The following is a 10,154-nucleotide window of genomic DNA, read 5'->3' as shown; positions in this document are numbered from 1 at the left end:
GGACAGGATCCCTCCAGCAGCAGTCTGAGAACGAGATACACGGTGTGTGTGTGTGTGTGTGTGTGTGTTTGTGTGTGTGTGTGTGTGTGTGTGACAGGGCTGGAGCGAGTCCTGGTATTTCTTCTGAAGCACCCAAGCAGGAGCTGAAGGTCCCTCATCCTTACCAGGATCCTCATCCCTCATCCTTATCCAGGCACTGAAATATTGAGGTGCTGTCATGTGTCCAGTACAAGGTTGTTCAGCACTTTGTCCAGCCTGGGTCTCAGACCTGAAAGGGGGTGTCACAGTTCTGACCCGGGAGCATGGGTAGCACCCCAGCTTTGCCAGCACTTGCTGGGGTGGCTGTGGGAGCACGTCCTCCCTGCTGCACTGCAGGGGATGCTGTGAGAGCCCTGCATCCCTGCCTGTTCCTCAGGCTGAAATCCCCCACGTCAGTGCTGGAAAGCCTGCCCACCACGAGGGGATGGTGACCCCCCAGCAGCACCAGGCAGTTCTTGTGGGCACAGGACCTGGAGACTGTTCCTCTGCCGAGGGCTTGGCACAGGGCTGGCTGTTGGGGTGTGCACTGGAGCTGCTGCCACTGGATCCAGCCTCTTTTCACCTTCTGCCAGACATTTAACCCTTGTTTCTGTTTCACAGCAGGTTTTGCCTGACTCTGTTCCCAATGGCCGTGCAATTGTACCTTAGAGGACACCCACTCACATCCACCCTGCAGGGTGGGCACAGAGGGGGGAGCACACCCGTGGGGACTGTGGGACCCAGTGTGTCTCTGCCTCTCTCTTGCCTTCATCTTTGTCAGTGGGTTCTCACCCCAATCAAGACCTTTGGTTTCACATGCAACCTCCAGCTTTTGCCTCTTGCCTCGAACACCACGGCATGGTTGGACTCTGTCATCTTTCTGCTGTGTGCCCCTTGCTGCTGGGGAGGGCTGGAGTGCCAGACTCAGGAGCAGGAGTGATTCCATGGGACAAGGAATAAAAAGAGGGGGATGATGGTGCACCTAAAAGGCTAAACTAGGAGGACCAGGGTGGAGGCAGGGCACAGAACGCCCCCAGCTTGCCCAGCACTCTTTGGAGGGGTCTGCCCAGGAGGGCACACAGGAAAGGATTAGATCCTGCAGCTGTGGGGGATTTTTTGCCTCCCCTCCCTTGCAGCTGAGTTTCATTCTTCTGGTATTAGGATTAGCTGATATGATGAGGGCTCCAGTGCAGTTGATGCAGGGATCCCATGATTTAGTGAGGGGTCAAACAGGGTTTACACAGGTCAGAAGATGAAGGGGTAAGAAAGCAGAAAGAGCTTCACCATAAGGTCTAATGGTCAGTTCATCTTTTATGAAAGTGCTGAGCTGGGAGAGGTGATGGATCTGCTGGTAATGCACAGGGAAGGACTGGTAGGGATGTGGTGGCTGATGGCAGCTTTGGCTGCTGGAATCACAACCTGGTGGATTTGAGAAAAGTGAGGAAGGCAAGCAGCAGAGAAACTGTTCTGGCAGTAGGAAATGGGACTTTGGTGTGTTCAGGGGTCAGGTGAGATTGCAAAGGAGGCTGCCCACAGAGAGCAAAGGTGCCCAGGAAAGCTCCTAAACCTTCAAGGAGGATCTCCTCAAATAGAAGGGCCCAGCCTGGTTTGCAAGAGGTGAGGTAGGCATGTCAGGAGGCCAGCATGGAGGGACAGGGAACTCGTGACTAAACTCAAATGAAGGAAATTAAGTGCACAGAAAGTGAAAGCAGGGATGGGCTGCCCAGGAGGGACACAGACATATTGCTTCAATGTGCAAGGGTGGAGTTGGGAAACATTGTCCCACTGCTGAATGGGTTGGGTGTCTTGTTGACAAAGGACATAGAAAGAAGCCCCAGGCTTCCCTAGCATGACCTGCCTGGTCCTCACGTCTAGTGGGAGAATTTGGGAGAGATATATTAGAAGAAGATAAAATTATAGGTCATTCAAGGAAACTGAACATACAGAGCCCTGTCAGAGCAGAGAGGACAGAGCAGAGGGCACTGAGGGAGCTGGCTGATGTCATTGCAAGGCCATTCTCCATCATCTTTGGAAGCTGGGGAAGGATCCTGGAAGAGGCGAGTGTCATACCCACCTTCAGAAAGGGCAAGAAGGAGGATCCAGGAAATGAGAGGCTGAGTCTCACCTCAGTCCTGGGGAAGTTTTGGAGCAGATCCTTCTCCAAACCAGGCCAAGGGACAGGAAGGTAACTGGGAACAGTCAGTGTGGCTTTACCAAAGGTAAATGTCCCCAGTGAGGGCTCACGGTGAGGTGAGTGGGTGTGTGAGTGGAGGAGCAGTGGGTGCTGTCTCCTCTGGCTTCTGCAACCCTTCTGCCACAGCTCCCCGTGTGACCTGGAGATGTTCCTGCAGTGGAGGCCAACCACAGGCTGGGCTGCATTGGTAAAAGTGCAGCCAGCACGTGGAGGGAAGTGTTTGTTCATCTCTATTTGGTACTCAGGGGGTCATACCTGAACTACTGGGTCCGTTTTGGGGTTTCCCAGCACAAGAAAGACACAGAGATACTGCAGAGTCCAGACGAGGTGGTGGGGGCTGGAGCACAGGACACAGCACCAGAGGCTGGGGGATCTCATCCTTGCTGAGTTTCAGAAGCTGCTGAGCAAACCTTGCTTTGGGGTGAGTCCTGCTCTGTGCAGGGAGTTAGACTGGAGTCTTCCAGAGGGCTGGTCTGACCAAAATTCCTTTAGGTTTCTTTCATCTCTCTGCAGACAGGGCTGTATTCTAGTTTAATCTAAACATCCTATTGAAGACCATAAAAGCTCCAGCATTTATTTTTAATATTTGTATGTTATGTTATAGGTTTGGTTTGGGTTTTTTTTTATATTTAAGTTTTCTCTCTCTAGAAACTCTACAAGATCTTGTGGACAGGTTGGTTGCTGTTGTAACATACCTGGGGTAGTACAAATTATTTCAAAATCATAAATTTACATGAAGAGATTTTCTGTTTCCTGTTGTTGTGTTTGCTAACACATCTTCATATTTTGATTACAGGCTTTTTTTGTGGAGGGATAGTGCTCCAGATTCTTGATATAGTTCAGCAGAGCAGGTGAAACTTCCTTTAGCTGTGTTTTGCAACTCAGAAGGCTTTACAGTGTTGTTTCTAAAGCAGTCTGTGTTTTGATGCTAGATAAAAAGGTCTGGGGCGTATGGCACCGTGTCAATTCATGTTTTATTTGCTCATTAACCAAAAGGCCTAGGTGAAAGTGAAGGAACACAAAAGGCAGATGCCTCCATGCCTACACACCACTGAAGGAGCTGGTGCTCTGAGAATCTTGCCTGGATAGCTGCAAAATTTTCCTGTAAAGACTTCTCTGTTGATATTGCAATCAGACACTTATTTTCTCTACAGTAAAAAGGCAACACCCACCTATTTCTGGTACAGCTTTTAACGTGACAGCTGTAAGGCTTTTCCATTGTCCTCCACTAACGCAGTGGGGCTGCTGACACACTTTGGGTGGTGTGGCTGGGGTGGAGAATGGACAGGAGGCCTTTCATGGAGAGATTGCTGCTGTAAGGTGCTTTGAAGTGTTATGGAGCTGTTTCTGTAAGCCATAATTCATGGTCCTGAAGTTCTGGTGAGTAAGAGATCATGCTGAAGGGGAAAACTGAACTCACCAGAAAATGAAAGTTCACCAGTATTATGGGCTACGAGAAATGTAGCGGAACTTTTTTTCCTCTTTTTCTCTTTTTCTCTTTTTTCTTTTTTCTTTTTTCCTTTTTCCTTTTTTCCTTTTTTCCTTTTTTCCTTTTTTCCTTTTTTCCTTTTTTCCTTTTTTCCTTTTTTCCTTTTTTCCTTTTTTCCTTTTTTCCTTTTTTCCTTTTTTCCTTTTTTCCTTTTTTCCTTTTTTCCTTTTTTCCTTTTTTCCTTTTTTCCTTTTTTCCTTTTTTCCTTTTTTCCTTTTTTCCTTTTTTCCTTTTTTCCTTTTTTCCTTTTTTCCTTTTTTCCTTTTTTCCTTTTTTCCTTTTTTCCTTTTTTCCTTTTTTCCTTTTTTCCTTTTTTCCTTTTTTCCTTTTTTCCTTTTTTCCTTTTTTCCTTTTTTCCTTTTTTCCTTTTTTCCTTTTTTCCTTTTTTCCTTTTTTCCTTTTTTCCTTTTTTCCTTTTTTCCTTTTTTCCTCTTTTCCTCTTTTCCTCTTTTCCTCTTTTCCTCTTTTCCTTTTTTCCTTTTTTTCCTTTTTTATTTTTTCTTTTTTTCTTTTTTTTCTTCTTTTCTTTTTCTTATTTTTCTGTTTCCCCTTTTCCTTTTCCTTCTTCATCTTCTTTTTTCCTTTTTCTTTGTCCCTTTTCCTTTCCCTTTCCCTTTTCCCTTTCCCTTCCCATTCCTGAAATGGCCTAGACTCACTGAGTCTAGCACCATGAATCTCATGCAGCTCAGCAGTCATTATTTAACCTCTTCTTTCCCCTTTTCTGACTGAGCTTTGGATCTTTTCTGACCTTTGGATCTCTGGTAGGATTTTTTTTTTTTCCTTTAAGAACTTTTCAGTGGAGTAAAACTGTCATGTGTGAAAGGCCATTTTCAGCTCGGAAGGACTTGTTTCTGGAAGATGAACTGCACCTCACCCTACGGTGTGCACATGCTGAGGCAGCTGTGATTCCTGCCTTTTAAGCATGTGGGAGGCATTAGGAAGTGAGGGTTGGTTCCCTGGACACTGTTCAGAACACAGACTGTCAGTTTAGCATGACCAACTTTATATGCTGATTTTTTTCTTCCGATTTCACTTGGTTGGTACAATTCACTTCACTATAAACTCCTCAAGGCTTTGTTAACAGGCGTCATTAAGGACTGCTGTGAAGGAGGAAAAGGGACTTTGAGGATGTATCTTCCCCTGTTCACAGCTGAGACAATGACATACCAGATATGTCAGGCAGAGGAAACTGCAGCTGAGTGTCTGATGTGAAATCTCTGAAGCCATCTGCAGGCATTCGAGGGAGGGAGGTCAGGGCCTTTTGTTAAGCTGGAAATGGAAATGCCCCTGCCAGAGCTGCTGTGTGGAGGGAGGTAGGATTCTGTGAGGGATCTCTGCTCTGGGGAGAGGGTTTAGCATCCATTGCTTGTGATCTGAAACACAGACCTGAGGTCTGCTTCCCAGACACCTCCTCCCACCGTGTGCCTCTCCAAACTTCCCTGGCTTTGCTCTCTGCCCCCTCTCCTGACACTGACTGTGAGGGTATCTGTAGGCTGTCTGCAGATAAGGGAGATCAGGAGATACTTAATCTCCAACTGCTTGTGCAGTACAGCTTCTCTGATGCAGAATTTTCTACTGTTTCTTGCTCACGTGGAGGTGTGAAGGAATCAGTGGGGCAGCATCTGCCTGTGGCTTCTTGTCTTTGTGTCTTGCTGTTTTTTGGAGCCTGAGATTTTCAGATAACCCTGAGGGAGAAGGGGCTTTCCAGAATCCTCACCCCAAGCACTGGTTTGGTGGAGGTCTGTAGGACAGCTCCTGCTGTTGGGTGTGTGGTGACACACAGGACCCCTGCTCCCCTTCAGCCCTCCATGGGCATGGATCTCCTCAGCCCATTCCAGTAACTCTGCCTCAGATGGGCCCTGGCAGGACAGACCTCACCATCAGATGAGGACCTTGTCCCCTGCAAGCCTTAGAGGCTCTGGGATGTTCCTTATCCACCAGTATTTGGGAAAAGAGAGCACTGGACTTTTCAAAGCTTTGCTCCCTCGACTGACACCTGGCAGCTCCAGATCTGCAGCACAGTTTTACTTCTGTTTTCTTATAACATTTTATTTTGCATGGGGTGATGAAAAGGTGTCTGCAGCAGGAACTGGTTAACAGAAACAAGACTGAGATGAAACCAGAAGAAGCGGTCAGAAGGGATGAGAGAAGAAGTGGTGCAGTGGAATGGGGGCAGGGAGCTGGGGATGGGTGAAGGGTCTGAAGAACCAGCCAGTCCCAGCAAGGCAGAGCAGGGCAGGGGTGCCAGGGCAGCTGGGCTGGGAACTGCTTCACCTGCTTGGGCTCTTTTTGCCCTTTTACCCCTAATGTAACTGAACGTGTGTGTGTGTCCAGGGAGAATTTCACTTCACTACATCCCTCTAATATCTTCAGTGTGGTGGCAAAAGGGAATGTGGAACTCTAGCTATGTAACTTTTCCAAACCAGAAGCTTAAAAAACAAAATAGGGAGAGGAAAAATAAGATCTAAATGTGAGAGTGGGAGCAGAAGGAAGACAAGAGGTGGGTTGGAGGAGGTAAGAGTGGAAAATAATCCAGTTGTTTTAATTGATTGATTCAATTGGCAAAAAATGCAGGAGAAAAACACAAAATTAAAAGCATAAAAGGCTTTTTTCCTCAGGGCTTGGAGCTAAAACAACTGCAGAATTTTTGGTGCAATTGTTTTTCTGTTTGCTGACTGGCTGTGTTATAGTGGGGCAGCAAAGCAAAGGAGAGGAAGAGCCTGGCTGTGAAGCAATGTGTAGGAGCAAGGACTCTTTTTGGGCACCCCTTTTATCTCAGTGGCAAATTTGGACCCATCTTTGTGTCTGCTTTTTCCTTGAGGATTAGGGCCTCAGCTGTAGCTCCCTGAGCAGCTGATCTTAGGAGAGTTTATCATTGCCACCAGAACAACTCCTCTGGCTCCATTCTCTTTCTCCTCTGGTTCAGGAAATCATTCATAATGAAGCTAGACTTTTTTATTGTTGTTATTCAGAATTAACCTCAAACAGTTCCTAGGTGGTGTGGAGCAGCTGCTGGATTTTATCCCTGGACTGGCAGCAATTCAGGGCCAGTCTTTGCAATGTACTGTGGTTTAACATGGATGTAGGGTGATGGTTTTGAGAGGAGGTTTTTGCCTCTATTCATGAAGCTCCTGACCCTTTGTTCTCTCCTACATCTTGACTGGGAAAAATGCAGTAATAAGTTTTAAAAAGTGTGTTTGGGTATATGCAAACAACAGGCCCCCCAATGTTTCTGGTCAAGAGTCATGTTAGAATGAGACCAACTGTGCCTCTCTCCCTGCAATGGGATGGCAGAACCTGGACGTGCAGGCTGGGAGCGTGCTGTGGTGCACAGGGGTGTCCCTCAGCTGGAAACTGGGAGAATCAGGACCAGGGATCATGTCCTACAGGCTAGAAGTTTTCTTTGTCTCTCAGGCTATCCCAGGCCTGAGGGTAAGGGAGGGAGACAATACCTCAAAGAATCCAGTCTCTCCCCAAGCACAGAAAATGCTGTCATCAGGACGAGGGGAAAACACATATTTAGTTTGTAGATGGCTTTGCTGTCAGCTTGATTTACACTACAGGAAAATCAGCTAATTGGTTTAAAAATCTTATAATATTTCTGTGTGATGCTGACTGATTGGCCAATCCCCTCTGGTTTTTGGTTGTTGTCTTTGATGCTGTGCTAGTCATTACCTTTAAACACAGTGCTTTATTCCCTGGGGAGAATGCATCTCCCATGTCCTCTGATGGGTCTTGCTTTTCAGTTTGTATTTTGTTTCAGAACACTTTGGAAAGGAATAAAGAAAAAATGGATTCTGATTGTCCTGATTGTCACACTCCATCTGTGATGATAGCCATAAATGAATGAGCAGTGGCTTAACACTGCCAAAGGAAGTACTTTGTCAGCCTGACATTTCTGTCCTTTTATTTTTGGGTGATGGGAACTGGAAGGAGTAATGCAAAAGCATGTTAGATTTTCTATGGGGAAAAGATGTCCCATTACTCTCCATGTTTTGGACACCAACATGCCTGTCTAGGGCATGCCTTCTTTCCCTTCCTTGAGGCATGACATTCTACATTATTAACAGTATTTCAGTGTAAGAATCTTTGACTGGATGATTTACATTCAGAGCACTGCTGCAGCCCAGCCCTTACTGAGCCACTGCCACACCATGCCATCAATAACAACATGGTAAATCCAAAGGTTATTTCAGCATGTTGAACAAATGTCTTGCTTGCTTTTAAGTCCCAGGAGAGCCTAGAAAGAGACTTCTTGCCATAAACTTGGTTCTTCTTAGTGTTCTCACAGCAGAACTGGCACCTTTCAGCTGTTAACTGGAGCTTTACACCTTCCTCAGGTTGTCATGTGCTCCTCCACAAACACCAGAGCTGACTTTGGAAATGGAATGCAAGAATGTCTATGGCTTTCTTGTAAATTAAAGTGAAAAAAAGGGCTGGGGGCTATGGGAAAGATGATATCAGGTCAATCAGGACATGATACTGTACTTTAAAGTAAGACGTTTTGTTCCTGTTTCTTACAGTCTCCTCACTTTGCAGTTCCACCAGCACAGCTCCCTTTACACACCAGTGCAGACTTGTAAATGAGGTTGCCATCCCTGGATTTTGGTACCTCACAGTGCTGAGACACCAGGCACAGCAGGTGGAACTGAGCTTGGTGGGTGGTGGTGGATGCCAGAAGTCCAACATTTTGACAAAAGAAAGACACATGCTGTGGGTTGACCTGGGAGGTGAGAACCACAGCCCTAGAAAGAGAAGAGAGATAAGACTGCCATACTAATCCACTTTTCTCTCCTGCCTCTAACAGGCAGCGTTGGGTGCTTCAGAAACGTCCCCAATCTCCTTGGTTCTGTGTGGAGAAGGCTTGGTTAGTGCTTTGCAGGAAGGCTGTGAATAAACCCAGCTCTACACGCAGCAGCAGAGAGCAATTTTCATCCTTCCTCAGGAAAGGAAAACTTTAAACCTAGCTGCACAAGGCAGTTCAGGATGGGAGTTGCAGGACTCTGGGGTGAGGTAAGGTGCTTTTATAGAGAAATAAGTGAATAATGTGCAGATATTCATGGTCACTGGGTGTTTGTGTGTGTGCAAGCACACATCTGAATTCAGATATACATGCAACAGCATTTACAGAGTATAAAAGACAGAGCTGCCCCTGCAGAGTCTTGCCTTGACCATGCATAGGCTTACACAAGAAGAGGAATCATGGCATGCATCAGTACAAGCTGGAAAGCAGCTCTGCTCAGAAGAACCTGGCTGTCTGGGAGGGCAACAAGGTGGCCATGGACCAGCAGTGCAGCCTCGTGGGGAGGAAGCCCCCCAGCATCCTCAGCTGTGTTCAGCAGATGCAGGGAGGGGATCCTTGCCCTCTGCTCAGTACTGGTGAGGTCACTTCGGGTGTATTTTGTCCATTGCTGGACTCCCCAGCACAGGAAAGGCATGAGCTCACTGGGCAGAGTCCAGTGAAGGGCCATAAAGATCATTAAAGGCCTGGAGCATCTCTGATATGCAAAGAGCTCAGAGAGCTGGGCTGTTTAGCCTGTAGAAGAGAAAGTTAAAGGGGATCTTGTCAATCTGTGTAAATACCTGATGGGAGGGAATGAAAAAGGGTCAGGTTCTTCTCAGTGGTGCCTAGTGACAGGACAGGAGGGGATAGGCACAATTTGAAGCACAAAAAAATCCATCTGAACATAACCCCCCACTTTTTTACTGTGAGGGTGGTCAAACACTGGTTGTCCAAATGGGTTATTGAGTCTCCCCATCCACAAAGTTACTCAAAGCCTGACTGGATGCAGTCCTGAGCCACCTGCTGGAGCTGACCCTGCTTGAGTAGGCAGGTTGGGCTGGGTGATCTTGAGAAGTCCCTTCCAACTTCAGTGATTTGTGATTTTGTGATTTTTCTTGATGTAGAATTGGAATTGTGTGGGGTTGAGAACAAGTGATAATAGTGATACAAATTCTTTACCTTTAAAAGCAGACTATGCCTGATAGGTTCTTACTCACTACTAGAACAACTAATATAAAAGGGTATGATATTTAGCAGTGAAATTATTAACGTTTAGGAGAAGACAAATGACATGTAGCCTTTCAGGCAGCAGCAGAAGCTTATATGGAGTATAAAGAGGGAGAGGAAATCACAGTTTGGAAGTGCTTGCCAAAAAAGACAAATTAATGCAAAAAGTTCTGGGTGGATTTGACTACAGATACCCTCTTGTGATGGGATGCAGTGGAGAAGAAGTGTAAGACATGCTAATTAATCTCACTTGGCTAATTTTACTCTCACAAATAGTTTATGGCACTAGAAGCTGAGAAAGGACAATAATAAACGTTCCCCTGGCTTGCAGCTCAGCAAGGTGTGACCCTGGCAGGGGAAGCTGGCTAGCCCAGGTGCAGGACAAACCCCTTCTGTGTCCTGCTGTGTCCCCAGTATTCAAAGTGCCCGAGCTGGAGTGGTTC

Source organism: Merops nubicus, unplaced genomic scaffold (assembly GCF_000691845.1).
Source record: "Merops nubicus isolate BGI_N331 unplaced genomic scaffold, ASM69184v1 scaffold563, whole genome shotgun sequence".
Taxonomy (NCBI): domain Eukaryota; kingdom Metazoa; phylum Chordata; class Aves; order Coraciiformes; family Meropidae; genus Merops; species Merops nubicus.
The sequence above is the reverse complement of the archived record's forward strand: the minus strand, read 5'-3'. Positions refer to the sequence as shown.